We start from the raw sequence: 15,422 nt of genomic DNA, 5'->3' as shown, positions 1-15,422 counted from the left end.
ACAAAACATCATTTTATTAAGGTCTGTATTCATGTACAAAGACAAAGTCATACTTTCTTGTATCCAGATAAAATTAAGCATAGTAAATCAATAGTGTTCCGTGCTATTCAGATTAGTAAACATTTAAGACCTTCCGTTGTGCAGACATATGGATAAACTAAGCAGAGATTAACCAGGTCTGAGTTGGCATTAACATCCTGATGTCAAGTTCTGTTGCTTAATAATATAGAAAAACAAAACAAAGAGAGGAGCAGAAGTAATCCAGTCTGATGGAGGTTTCGTTTTCAGGATTATGAGATTGTACTCCCTCTGGAAAGGCCACAATGATTACCAGGAAATGATACACAAGTGTCTTAAAAAATTGAAGGAAGCTTCTGCATCTTAGTTTATTGTTTACTGTTAGATTTGCCCTTTCTTTATAGCAGATATAAGCATTATTTAACCATTTCCTGTAAAGGGGTACATTCAGAAAGAAGGGGAGAATGTGTGTGCATGGTGAAGGTGCAATAGGTCCAATGGATAAGCAAGAGAAGCCTGTTGGATGGCATATCTTCTGAAAGCAATGAGCTCAATTATATACAAGGAGTAAGAAAAAAGGAAGAAGAGCCACTGGAATAGAACAGAGAAACAGATATGTGTGAGTGTGTATAGGTAATATCTTAAAGACACCAGATCCCATCTGATGTTGGAAAATAAGTCAAGTCGATGCTGGTGAGTACTTGAATGAGAGACTGGCAATGAATACTCACATCATACTCACATCAGTGGCTGAACTTCAGACTGCCTCCTAGGGCCATTACTCATCAACATTTTCACAATGTCTTAGATGGTAGGATAGAGGGAATACTTATCAAGTTTGCTAATGACACAAAACTTAGTAGAGTACTGAGAACTGTGTTTAAAATGTTGTGAGCCACTTCGGGTCCCTTTCAGGGGGAGAGAAGTGGGATATAAATAAATTGTTGTTGTTGTTGTTGTTGTTGTTCCTGCTGCTGCTGCTGCTGCTGCTGTTGTTATAGAGTGTTATGACATTGGAAAATAGGAAATAATCCAAAAGGACCAAGATAAACTAGAAAAATGTGTAGAAAAAATACTGGATTCCACTTTTCAACCATTTCCATTTTTTTACAGTGTTCTGGTTCTTAACACATCGACTGTCTATATATTGATAGGTTTATTCTGAAGTCTTACTGATATTTGGTCAGACATAGCATTATATCCTTTGACTGCTTTTACTACATCTCTCCTCATTATTAGTACCATCCCATAGATTTTAATTTTCTCACTAAAACATGATGTAATTATCTGAATAAAAATGTTGCATTCTTGTCCACTTCAGCTCATTCACCTTGATTATTGCAGTATTTGTATCTTACGTTTCAAGTTCAAGGGTTCCAAGTTGAAAGAGAAATAAAACACACACACCACTCGAAGTTAGCTGCTCAGGAAGCCAGGGGAAATTCCAGATGACTTACTGTAATGAACAGTCAAAATATATTTGCATTCTGCTAAACAGAAACAAGAGATTGTAGTTTTCTTGCTGTTTGCCTCAGGTTCCAGTAATTCTATGCCATTTTTTGAAAACTGGAAAACAACATATGTTTCAGCTATTTTCAAGGCTGAGGAATCCAGATATTTATCTTCATATTCTCATCGCTAAAGAGATTATAAACAGTAAAAAAACAACAACTTTAACTAGACCTCTTCAGCACAAATGTAGTTTCTTTTTTCTCAACATATTTTGTGGTTCTATCATGCCTTTCACATCTATGAAATACCTCATAAAATAAATATTTTCCCACAGTGTCAGTGTTTTCTACTCCTAACAGTCTCACATGCAAATAGTTATCAGGCAGCTTCTAAAAAGTTGTAACGCTGGTGCTAATAAATCCTATATTACTTCTCTGTGCTTTCAAGAAGCAAGAGATAATGCAACAAAAAATGTCTCCCATGCTGATGTTGTCCATCCACCTATCCATTGGTTTACAGTAAAACTACAATTCTACTTATTGTAGTAGCAGAGGGGAAATGAGTTGTTTGGACATTGAACTGTATCTGTTTGCCTTCATTTATTGTTGTTATGTTCCTTCAAGTTTATTTTTATTATTTTATTTTTCAGGCAACATTTATGCTCTAAGAAATTTACTCATAAGATGGAGAGTGTGTTACTTGCCCAGGGTCACCCAGTGGGATTCCATGGTAGAGTGAGGATTTAAACCCTGGCCTTCCAGAGTCATAGGTCCCATCTACACTGACCTTTCAATGTAGTTTCAAGCTAACTTCAAAATAGTGCAGCACATTTTAAGCCTGATTATCCTATAGAAGCAAAGTCGGGGAATGGCCAAGAATTGAGACTTTAATGTGCACCAGCTCATTGTAGTGTAAATCACGTTGCATGGCGAAATTGGCTCTCCAGAATGTGAATTGCTGTGTAGGTACCTCAATTGCTCCACCGATGTGTACGTGCATATCCCAGAGGGAGGTGTAGAGAAAAAAATGCATTCTCTCTGACTTGACAGCTGCAGATACTATGGATCCTGGAACCAATTCGAGGCCAGCCTCTATGGTGTGTGAGAGCATCATCCAGGCCTCTAATTTGTTCCAGAATTATCAATCTAATCATCTGCATGCCAAAGCCACTTTTTTCTGTGCTGGTTTGAAACTGTCCTAAGTGGCCAGCGTAGACATGCTCCTAGTCCAACATTGGCTGGCTCTATATTTATCTATACGGGACAGGTCAAATTAGGTACTTCAGATGGTCCCATGCTTTTCAGTTAGAATCAGCCATCCCAATGCTTTCCCCTGGAAGCCCTGCATGTTGCATCCTAAACATCTTCTCCAGGAAGCATGGAAGCCCCAGGAAGCATGGAAGCACAGATAGACTATAGCAATGTAGTGTGTGTGTGTGTGTGGGGGGGGGGGGACTCTGGTTCTAAAAGTAGCAGTGGGATCTATGCTACAGCACTTTCACATTAAACAGTTATAGAATTATGATTCCACTTTAATTGCCATTGCAACATACTCTGCAATCAGAGCCAGCAATCAGAGCTACCTTCAAGTATAGGTGAACAGAATTTTGCCCCCCCCCCCTCCCCAAATCAATCACTGAAAAATAAAAGTGTTGGATAAGCGAAAATGTTTGATAATAAGGAGGGATTAAGGAAAAGCCTATTAAACATCAAATTACATTAAGATTTTACAAATTAAGCACTAAAACATCATGTTTTACAACAAATCAACAGAAAAAACAGTTCAATACCTTGCGGAGGCAGGCCGCAGGAGACAGGAGTTGCCTCGATAGCGCCCCCAACAAGATGGCGCCACAGGCAACTGCCTAGTTGGCCTGGTGGTTGAACCACTTCTGTCTGCAATCTTAGGTTTCCACTATAGTTCTTGAAATTTTTAGCCAGAGAGTTCAGCTGGTTGTAGAACAAGCTGTAGTTTAAACAAAGCAGATTTTCTGAAGTCATCAGTAAACCATGGCCTCCAATTGTGCTTTACAGCTAATTAGCAAACCATAGCTTGTTTGAAAGGACAGGATTGTAAACAACAGGGCAGAATACAACAAGCTGACAATATGAACATGCTTTTGTTTTCCAAGACCACTATAAGTTACCAGTATCATCTATTGTTATTAATATGTTTTGAAAAACGTCTGTGGTGTGACTGATTAGAATGGCTTATTTGACTCAGTGAGACTGACAATGAATATGAAAAATATTTTAAATGTGGCTTGATCCTACAAAATTGATTGCTATCAAAAGGGGCAAAAAGTTTAATGCCACAATATAGCCAAGAAAAGAAAATGTATAATCAAATCAGAACCATAAATTGTTAAGGAAAATGAGCTCAGACTTATTAGATTCTTACAGCAAATTCAGTCTCTGATTTATAATCTCACCTGCTCCACACTTGGAATGCTGAGTTATGTTACTGTATCTGTAGGGGAAATTGCTTCTCAGAATAATATGACTCCATCTATTTCAAGTATAAACTTGATTAAAGTAACATCTGGGAAATGGAAAAAATATAAGCTGCAGTACACTTCACGTTGTGAATTTGTAATGTTTGATAGCCCTCCTAAATGTACTGTTAGTAGCATTATCTTTTATTTAAATTCCAGACTTTTCCTTATATTGCTTCCAGTACAACACATTATGCTTTTAAATTCTGTGATAAAAGCAATTTGTGATGCACTGATTCTAAAACAGGTTTATTTACTTAAAAGGTATATTGCTAGTGGCCACAGAAGACATCACCCCCTAGATCCGAAATGATTTTTTCTTCATAATAGCAAAATTACTGTTAAGCCAGTCTTACTGAAAGAAAAAAAATGGCTTTAATCTCAGAGTTAACATTAAGCACAGAGGAAAATCAATGCATGTAAAGGTCGTAGAAGCAGATGATTAGAATGTACAATGCAGCCGTATCTTAATACAATAAACATATAACATAAACCAGACCTATCACAGCATATGCAATGTGCAAGGCACAAATATCCTGGTAAGTGTCCTCTAACATAGCTGCTTTGTTTCTTTTCTTCAGGAGTATTTCCAGTATGCTACTGGGGAGGAACAAAGGACTAGTCCAACTAGTCCCAGATGTGATGCTGGACCATAAGGAAGGCTGAGCGAAGGAAGATAGATGCTTTTGAACTTTGGTGCTGGGGGAAAATCCTGAGAGTGCCTTGGACCGCAAGAAGATCCAACCAGTCCATCCTCCAGGAAATAATGCTTGGTTGCTCACTGGAGGGAAGGATATTAGAGGCAAAGATGAAGTATTTTGGCCACATCATGAGAAGACAGGAAAGCTTGGAAAAGATCATGATGCTGGGGAAAATGGAAGGAAAAAGGAAGAGAGGCCAACCAAGGGCAAGATGGATGGATGGTATCCTTGAAGTGACTGGATTGACCTTGAAGGAGCTGGGGGCAGCAACGGCTGACAGGGAACTCTGGCGTGGACTGGTCCATGAGGTCACGAAGAGTCAGAAACGACTGAGTGAATTAAGAAGATAATTTCCGGTATGTAAACAGCTATAGGACCTCATCACACTAGAGCTTGGATCCACTTTAAATCCACTTTAGGGAGGGGCTTTAAACAGCTCTGCCAGACAGTTCCTGGGCCTCACCAAACTACAAACCCCAGAATTCTGCAGGAGGTAGAAACCAGATTTAAAGTGGATAAATGCTCAAGTGTGATGAGGCACCATACATGATGAAATACTTGAATTTTTGGAAGCAGAACTGATGAAAAATGAAGAACTAATAATAATAAGAATAATACAGCATTTTCACCTGATCCATGTTAACTTCTTCCAGCTGCCCCAATTTGTCTTAATTTTCAGTTGTTTTAAATGCTCTTATTCTACTTTCCTCTGCTGTACTTTCCCCCTTTGTCCTTAGCTTATTTCTGTGGCTTCAAACTCAATTCAAAGTGCAAAGGTAGTTTGTATTTAATTAACTATGAAGGTTGAATTAAAAGTAATGCCTCCACCTTCGTAACTCCTCAACAGATGGCAGTACTGGTATAAGGCAGGTACTGGCTTCTTCAGTAGACGCTCCTCTACAGTTCCATTTGGCGGGAAGCCTTAGCATTAAATGGTTGTGTTGTTAAAGTGTGAAGTATGGAACTCTGCGCAGACAGTCCGTCTATGCGACTTAAACAACGTGCAGTCATTGAATTCTTGACAGCAGAAGGTGTCACCCCAAAGGAGATTCATCAGAGAATGCAAGCTGTTTGTGGTGATTGTGTTGATGTGAGTACTGTGCGTCATTGGGCGAGAAAGTTTAAGGATGTTGAGGTGGGAACATCTGACTTGCATGACAAACAAAGAGTTGGATGTTCTGTGATAGCAACCACCGGGTTTCACAAGCAAAACGTTGACAGATTGATTTAGGATGATCGTCGTATCACTCAGGGAGAAATTTCAAGCATAATCTGCATTTCACAAGAACGTGTGGGTCACATTATTCCTTTGCTTGGCTAGAGGAAGATCTGTTCACAATGGGTACTGTGAGATACTGGTTGCGGAAAGAGAGTGTCGACTTCTTCCGTGACGGCTTCAGAAAACTTGTTCATTGTTGGCAGAAATGTATCCAATTGTCTGGTGATTATGCAGAAAAGTTAATAGTGGTAGTTAAAGAGCACATTCTAAGGATTATTTCTGCGTTTGATTTATTAAAATATTCCCATCCAAACCCAATTAATGAAGGTGGAGGCATTACTTTTCATTCAACCCTCGTAAGTAAGTGCACATCTACACTGTTGAATTAATGCAGTTTGACACTACTTTAACTGCCTAATGCTATGGAATCATGGGAGCTGTAGTTTTAGAATGTCTTTAGCCTTCTCTGCCAAAAAGTGTTGGTGCCTCACCAAACTACAACGCCTAGGATTCTGTGTTGTTGAGTCGTGACAGTTAAAGTGGTGTCAAACAGCATTATTTTTACAGTGTAGAGCAGTGGTTCCCAAGCTGTGAGACTGTAAATCCAGTCCGCAAACCTCCTTCCTCTTTATTTTATTTTATTTTATTTTATTTCCGCTACTTTCCGCAGAGCTGACTACTGCATTGGATAGTCCACATCACCTTTAGATGATTAAATATGGTTTTCTGTGGGTGAGCAGATGGCGATTACTGGATGGCATATATGTTCTGTATCAGAAAGTAGAGCTGATGTGGTCTATCCAATGCAATTTTCTGAATCAGCGCCCCAAATAAATAAACTGAATCTAAAATGGACCAAAAACTGATTTGTAACCCTTTTGGCACTAATGTTGGAGAGAGATCCCTGGTCAAAGTGGTCCCCGGTTAAAGTGGTCCCTAGTCAAAAAAAGGTTGGGAACCACTGGTGTAGAGGGACCCTTAGCAGTGAGAAGAGAGAAGGGGCCAGAATCAAGCCCTTTCCAAAAGGTTCAGATAAAATGATAGTACTGCAGTCTAACTTATATGTCCTCCATTAGTAAATTTTGCCATCTTGACCCTTCCTGATGTTGCTTGGCCACACATGTCATAAGTTTCATCTGTGAAATGTTGGAGGGTATGTGGTATGTTTAAGATGGCTGCTTTAACATTTTAGATTATAAGAAGTCTACAAAAGTACAGTGATTTCTTTGCCAGGGTAGCATTAAATGTTCCAGTTTGGCTAAAAAAACAATCAAGATATTGCTTTTTTAAAGAGAGGTAAATGCTGTGAGTGATAATGATTGAAAACTGGGAATGTATCTTGATAATTAATTACTAGATGGGATTAATGGCCTCAAGTGATTAACTGGTTCTAGTCAATCATTAATCCCCAGGAAATATCCTGGGTTTTTATCATTATCAGTTAAAAATGAAATCTCAAGTCACTGTCATTGTACTTGGATTTTTTTTAAAGTCAAATTTAGCTTGAGTGCAAGGAATCAAATGTCAACTTTGTGAGTCTTAGCATCTCACGCTGCAAAATTATAGCGCTATAGCCCCTTTTAATTGTCATTGAGACATCTTGTGGGTTTGTGTTCACAAGCACTCCAACATTTCAAATGTAAATTATGACATGTATAGCCAAGCAGCATCAGACCCTGGTCAAGAAACACCCAAACCAGGAGAGGTCAAATCAATTTGCTTTTGCCTGATTCCTTGGTCTCCTCTCTTCTTCTAGCTACTAAGTGAGTAGAAATTACAGTACTTCTCAACCATGAGCTAATTGACCTATCAGGCCTTAGTTTATCTTAGCTTGTTCAAAAGAGGCACCACACAGATTCCATCAATTCCAAACAGCATATCCGTGATCAAGAATGATGGCCATTATAGTCTAACACTGGGAATGGATGAGGTTATGCTGGATATTTTCCTAAGATTTGGAGGTTTCCTCACTCCCTCAAGGTCCCCTGGATTTTTATGAGGAAGAACGAACATACTGCTATGAGCAACCAGAAGCTTCCACTTGGTCACTTGCTTGAATTCACTTTTTGACCAAAATCCAATGCACAGAAAGCCACCATGTTTCCTCAATTCATCTTGACCATCTGTAAGGCATAGGGGTATGGGCATGCCAAAGGCTGTGTGTTCAACTTTACTACTCAAGCTATTTACTATGTTCTTGTTATTTACCCTCAAGTCATTCCTGATTTATAACTTTAAGATAAACGTATCATGGGTTTTTCTGGGTCTGAAAGTGTAATTTGCCCCAGGTCACAAAGTGGCTTTCCTCAGCTGAATATTGAATTGAATCCTGATCTATATATTCCAGCAAATAAAAACATACACATCAGAGCTTGTGTGTTGGTCTAGACCTCACAACCTCCTCCACCCATGAAGGTGCCCTATTGTTTACATGTTATTATTTCTATAAAACAAAAATAACTGGCTCTTGGCTGCCAACGATGTGTTTCCTATTTAAAGTTTGGTTGTGTGGCTGATTCCCTCAGTCCCATCTCCAGCTATTTTTAAGTGTATCGAATTTCTGTTGAGTTTGAATTTCAGTACCGATCTCTGTATCTTGAGTAAACATTTTTAAAGTGCTGTTTATTTTTGAGCAAAAGATTCACAACCTTCACATAAAAGTTTTAAAACTGCCTGCTGTGTTCTCAGTTCAGCACTTGATGACTAACGCAACATCATTTATTTCACAGCACTACTTTAGGAGATGGATGTTTTCTGCCTGCGACAGCTCAGGTTCCCACAGGCAGCAGTAGGTGATGCAGTATGTCCTGATGTGGAATATGCTGACATAAACACACAATAATACAAGAGATGCCACAGAGTAAGTTTTGGCTATCATGTAACAGTGGGAAGAGAGTCCTAAGTAATTCTTTGAGAAAGCAAAACCTTTGGTTTCATTTTGTTTCTACAAACTAGGACCACTTCACATGGTCCTTTCAGGCTGTGCCATTTTGCCAGCAATTGCCGGTGAAAGGGAATGCGTGGGGGGTGGCTTGTGGTGCCCGGGCACCCTCCCCCTTCCCCATCATATGGTGGGTTGGGGACAGGGTGCGTATGGGAGAAAGGGAGGCAACATGCAGAAATGTGCAGCAACGTGTGTTGCTCTGCCGCTCTTTCCCCATCATATGGGGAAAAGGGGAAGAAAGTCCGGGTAGCTTGAATGGATTAGTGAACAAACTGAACTCAGAGAAAGGTGCATTGAGCCAATGCAAATCCTTCCATTTTGATTTTTCTCATGGTTTGGTTTAAAAGGTTAGGGTGATGGGTTTATGCATACTGAATGATCATCATTAAAATAGGCTTTACTATGGGAGGAAATGGACGATTGTATCAAATCCATAAATATATAATACATAAAACATATAATACATTAAAACAGACTCAAGCAATTGCTTGAGTATGTTTTAATGTATTATATGTTTTATGATTTTATGTTTATATGTTTTAAATGTATTTATGTGATTGTATTTTATTGTGATATTGCTGGGCTTGGTTCCCATGTGAGCTGCTCCAAGTCCCTTCGGGGAGATGGGGCAGGATATAATAATAAAGTTGTTGTTGTTGTTGTTGTTGTTATTATTATTATTATTATTATTATTATTATTATTATTATTATTATTATTAAAATCCAAACTGCAAACACATAGACATAGAACAGGTGGATGAGGCTCTGATTAATCTTATACATTATCAGGGTCTTGGATTACATCACTCTGGAACAGGAAATTTTTAGCTCTTCTTGATGTTATGCTTCTGAAACTCCCAGTATTCTGCACTTTGTTAGCAGTCATGGGAGCTCCAGCAGCAACAACTGAATGGATATATAATTCGTACCCTGACAATGAACCTATGTACTGTCCCATTTATCTCCCTCTGTACACACGAAGGTTGAGAACAAGGACAGAATGGCCATGTGTCCTATTTTAGAGATGACATTCTTTTATTTGGAGACCTCTGTTAAAGACAGAGAACTAGATGAATGGATTGCAAAGGCCTTGAAGTTGCCCATTCACAGAGACCCATGGGAAAGGAGGCTGAGCCAGCATGCAGGTCAGCTAGTTAGCATCTTCTCTATGGTGGTGAGTTGTATTGTATTTCTGTAAAAGTGATGGTTTCATCAATAAATATACATTTTGTATATAAACATTTGATGGAAATCTGTCTTAAAAAATAAGAAATTATGCACTTCCCCTGTCCCTTTTTTGGCTGGCTATATGCAGGCTCCCTATCAAACCCCGTTCCTTCCTTTCATTTAGTCTTAAAAAGTCAAAATAAGGCTATGGTTCTCATGTTTTCACATCAAAATTTGGTCTGAGAAAATTATAAAGTGGCCTATTGTTCTAGAAATCTTTGTGTATATAGTCTTATGTAGATAGTGGTGATACAGCTTTTCCCTTTGTCAACCCGTAGGCGATACTTTAGGCCAATGTTTTTGTATTTAGCATTTCTTATATGAATTGGTCGTCCTTTCTACACAGCTGTTCTAGTTACAATCTTGACAGCCATGTAAAATTTTGTTTAAAGGAAATGGCAGCAAACCTAAACCATTCAAGTTGCAAATCTGAACCTTTTTTGGTGTAAAGTATCACAGGAATGTTTTATGGCTTTCTTATCGCTCATAGAGTGAAATAGATAGCACACGATTGCAGTAAGCCCCATGGTTATAAGTTACATCTAGTGCTTTTTACAGTGTTTTAAATGCATTGATATGAAGGAAACGTATTTACTGTTGATATGAAATCCATGGTAATGTACTTTGTCTGAAAGTTAAGATTATATAATAATAGCTTTACTCACAATATGTCTTTTCTTTTTCCTTTTGCAGCTGTTATAAAATAATACAGCACTTTCTCTCTTGGATAGAAAAAGGAAGAAAACATTTATGATCCTTTTCTGACTGTGTACATGACCTCAGAGATAAGTGGAAAGGGGATATTTCAAGCCTCTAGTTTATTATACGTTGATGGCATGTTAGTCTTATCGCTCAAGACAGCATTTAACTTTGAATAATACATTATGCTGTCTCTCTGAAATGGTCATTATGAGGTTTTAATGCACCATAAAACAGGGCTTATGAGCCTCAGCTCACTAAGATGTCACTCTAACATATTAAAACAACATATTTCTTGGAAAGCAATAGTTTGGCAGCAGTACTCTTTGGATTTTAAATTTTATTTTGGTATATCTAAATAACATTTTTAATTGCTCACTGATTTTCAATTATGTCCAGTTTCTTGGCATAAACATTGCACGGGTGCTTCCAGTTGTTCAAATGTTTAGCATACATTGTCCAGCAATGTCCATAGTGATCTCAAGAATGATTAGGTGCCTGCAAATTGAAATATCCCAGTGTTAAACTGGCATCCTAGATTTTGGGAGGTGATGGGTCATTCAGCAAATTCAGGAACAGGAAGAAAATCATAGGGCTTTGCTTGGGATAATGCTGCTGCCTTAATGTTCCCTTTTACTTTATGAAGAAAGTTATAAATTCACTTTTTAAAAAGTTGTTAGGATCCTCCTAGATATTTGCTGCTGTTTATATTGTTTTCCTGTTTTAGAGTATATTGCGACTCTTTTGGCCGGGATATGATATATGATAAAATAGCATTCTAACATCAACAATATTTTAAATAATTCTTGTTTAATCATTTTCTTTCTTTGAAGATTATTTTATATAAATAAGCAAAGAGATGAATAAATAAGCAAGTAAATTCTTGAATGTGGTAGGAACACCATTTGGACTGTGCTTCGGGCAGCATATGTCTCATGCTGGCACATTGTTTTTTAAATAAAAATGAATTAATTTAATTAAAACTCAGTAATTTGCTATTTAAATAAACTTCTCCTCAAAATAAAGACCATTCTTAAGGACAGTAGTGTGACTAAAGGGGCTGGTTTGCTAAGATAAGTTTCATGGACTCATATCATTTTCAAAGGCAAACTTCAAATGATGTTATAGGAAGAATAAATTTAACTATTTTTTAAAGTGGTTTCACATCAAGATCATTACAGACATCATTCATCTGGTAAAGTTATAGTGCTGTCTCAGGATGATGTCATACTAAATTTCCCACATTTAACATTCAAGGTTTCTTCTCCCCACTCTGTAGGATTAAGTCTTCTAGATGTTTTGAAACAAGTTTGTATCATTGCGTTTCAAATTTTTCAAGCCCATTTCACTAAGCACTATGCATTAATTCTACAATGTAGATGCACCCCTAGATATTTCTAGAGAGAACACTTCTCTGTGAATCTTTAGGGACTCTATCCCACGGTAGTGCTGGTGGTGGGGAAGCATATTATGGTGGCAAAGAACATCCTTCAATTTCTCATTCCTTTTCACACATTGTCTTTTCTTGCCAGTTTTATCGAAATGTACCAGTTTTCAGATTTATCCCACCAGCCAGTTTAGTCCCCACCCACTCTTTAACAGCAAAAAAAAAAACATTGGGTAACATCTTATGAGATACTGGAGATTCCCCTCCAATCCTGCTGCTCTATAGTAGACTGAAGCAGATGATCTTGAATAAGACACGACTTGAGGGAAAACGTGACTTTCCCCTTGGATCCAGCAATTCTACAGTACACTCAAGCAGCTGATCTTACACTAGACATTACTAGGAGGGAAACCTGGTTTAAAAAAAAATCACCACACCGGGCTCATGACACAGGATTTTGGGAGAGAGATGGCAATGCTTGGCAGCAGACTCCCCATAGGAACGCACCTTACTCAATGTCACTGAAGCGATTCAACCCGGGGAAATTTGACAGTTCCTATCCCACATGTTTTTGGGTTTTTTCTCCAGTTATATCCCGGTTTCTGAGTTCAGAAGACGATCTTTGACTGATCCATATCCACCCCCTGGTAAATGTGTAATATAGACCAAAGGCATCATTTGAGTTCCAGGCTTCCCAAGATTTTGTAGTATTATCAGCTCAAACTATGGACCAAAACACTCGTAAGGTGTGCATTTTGGCATAAAACACACCCAGAAAGGCATATGATGTAAGGAAACCAATTCCAAAATATAACTCTTCGTGTAACTTTTAAACTTAAGAATCACTGCTTTCTGCTGAAGAGGGATAGTATGTAATGATGAATGAACATGTTCAAACCCGACAAGGCCCAGACGCGGATGGCTTTGTTCATCTGTGCCCTGAATGTGATCAAATGAAGCCTATGAACAATTACGCTTTCATTTCTTCCCCTCCCCATTCCCTCTCCTATACAATAAAGGTCAAGACAGACAATGTTTTTCATCTCCTGGTATTTGTAGATAAGGACATGCTTAGCAATCTATCTCCCTCAAACATCAAGTAATATATTGAAGGTGTCACCTGCATTTATGTCCTGAAGCCTAAAGGGACAACTACTTGACAAAAACATTAGGTGCAATCCTTTCGGTATTTTATTTTATAATTACTTGTCTTGTGAGAAAACTGTAGTTGGCTCAGTCCATGATAGGCCCATTTGCACTATCATAATGCTTTCTGTGTTTTTGCAGGTGCAGTGTTCATGGGGTTATAGCAGTTTCCTGAACTGCTCGCAACTGCTAATTTTAAAGTGTGGTTGTATTGACATTATAATCTGACTTTGTGCTGAAAGAGTTTTAAAGAGATAACCCAATGTGTAGGGTGTCATATATGTCAATGAGCCAAGAGACACACCTAGGATGCATCTACGCTGTAGAATTAATGGAGTTTAATACTGTTTTAACTGTCATAGCTCAATGCTATGGAACTTTGGGAGTTGTAGTTTGGCGAGACACCAGCACACTTTGGGAGTGAAGACTAAAGACATCAAAAAACTGCAACTCCCAATGGCCTCATAAAACTATAACTACACAGCCACCCAATGGGGCTTGAACTGGTGCAAAAATGTTTGTTCCAAACCCCATTGTGGCTACACATGGCTGCTAAAAGCCGCTTCATTGATGGGGGACTAGCCATACAGCCTAGCTGTGCCAACACCAGTTTGGTATGGCTGGGCATGAGCGGTGCCTCCCAAGCCTCCCTACATGGTGATCCCAGATGGTAGTCTCCACTGCCAGAGCACCCATAAAGATATGGATCTTATAAGAAGATCCATATCTTTGTAGCTGTTGTTTTAACCTGCATGTGAGCTGGAGTAAAAGGCTTACCCCATTGAAATCGCATTGGCCTGGATGCATCATCTGGATGCCCCAGGCTAATGTGACAGCTACACTACACTACAGATGGGGCCTCAGAGGGAGCTCTTTTCTGTCACTTTCAAATGAGGAAAGGTTAGTGCTCAGGTCAAGAAAGCTGGTTGTGGCACTGATATAAAGACAGCCATTATGTGAATAGATTATAGATTCCTTTTCCACACTTCCAGTCTCTTTGATATACAATGCAACCCACATATCCATAGGACTGATATCTGAAGATATATCGGACCTATGGATCCATGTCCGACAGAATATGGAATCTCTAGACATTTTCTAGGTCCTTCAGCATGACTTTAAGTTATTCTTGGGTTGGGAAGCCTTCATTTCAATAGGGTTTGCTGTTATTGGAAGGTTTGCATATCGACATGAAGTTCGGGAATATATCTGCTGCAGATATGGTGATTATATTAAGTGCAGACTCTTGAATGGCAATTTACTTTTTAAGATATTTATGTATCTATTTCTCAGGCCACAAGGTCTCACAGGGCAATGAACAAATAAAACAACCGAAAGAGTTAAAAACACATTAAAATTGTCTCATCTTTTTTTTAAAAAGCCATCTAAAAATGTATTAAAATATAATTGTATAACAGTTAAAATGGAGCAGCTTCAAACATGGGAGGCCATGTGTTTTGGCTGGCTGTTGGAGGCACAAAAGAGATGGGGTCAACCTAACCTCCCTGGGTAACGAATTCCACAGTTGGAGTACTATCACAGATAAAACCCTATTATGTGTATATGCCAATCTAACATCATGAGGTGCTCATAAGGCACAGTATTTGTAGACTATATTGATTGAAAACATGTATGGAGAGACATTTTTGGGGATGCTCCACATGGAAGCTATGGAAGTAAAATAACATAGTACATTTTTCCAGAAATATTTTTAAAATTTGGGGGTTCTTTTGCTAATTATCGCCATAATTTTATGTTATACCTACTGTTTTTAGGATTGGCTGTCTGTCAATAAGGAATAAAGGCCTTTGGGGAGTTAATGAGATGAAATTACCTGTGTAGTTTCTCCTGTTATATTCTGGTAGGAATGAGCAATGCAATAATTAGATTTATGTATAGATGCTTTAGTACAGACCGTGGAGGAGAAAGGGCAGATTATCACAACAAGCTATGGCACTAACCAAGTTCTTAGACTTTACATTATCATGTTTACATGTTCAGACACTGTGGGCTGCTAGAAAGAGTGAATAGAAGTCTAGAAGCTCACAGCAGTGACAAATTGATTGTCCATTCGGTTAGTCACTTGTTGCCATTGTGTGTGTGCAATAGCCTCTTTCTCATGCTGTAGTTTTGAT

General features: G+C 38.5%; 1 long non-coding RNA gene across 2 annotated transcripts; it reads left to right on the top strand.

Annotated features, from left to right (window-relative positions):
• Nucleotides 1-245: 245 nt before the first annotated feature.
• Nucleotides 246-14,636, top strand: LOC134299583 (uncharacterized). 2 transcript variants are annotated; one of them, XR_010006788.1, is made up of 5 exons: nt 246-711; nt 4,546-5,021; nt 8,614-8,744; nt 9,811-10,002; nt 10,749-14,636. It is a non-coding gene; the product is annotated as an uncharacterized LOC134299583 (long non-coding RNA). The 2 variants fall into 2 exon arrangements; XR_010006787.1 differs by having other exon boundaries at nt 9,811-14,636.
• The last annotated feature ends 786 nt before the right edge of the window (nt 14,637-15,422 follow it).

This window comes from Anolis carolinensis, chromosome 5 (genome assembly GCF_035594765.1).
Source record: "Anolis carolinensis isolate JA03-04 chromosome 5, rAnoCar3.1.pri, whole genome shotgun sequence".
In the NCBI taxonomy this organism is placed as follows: domain Eukaryota; kingdom Metazoa; phylum Chordata; class Lepidosauria; order Squamata; family Dactyloidae; genus Anolis; species Anolis carolinensis.
This window is presented reverse-complemented; position numbering and strand designations above follow the sequence as displayed.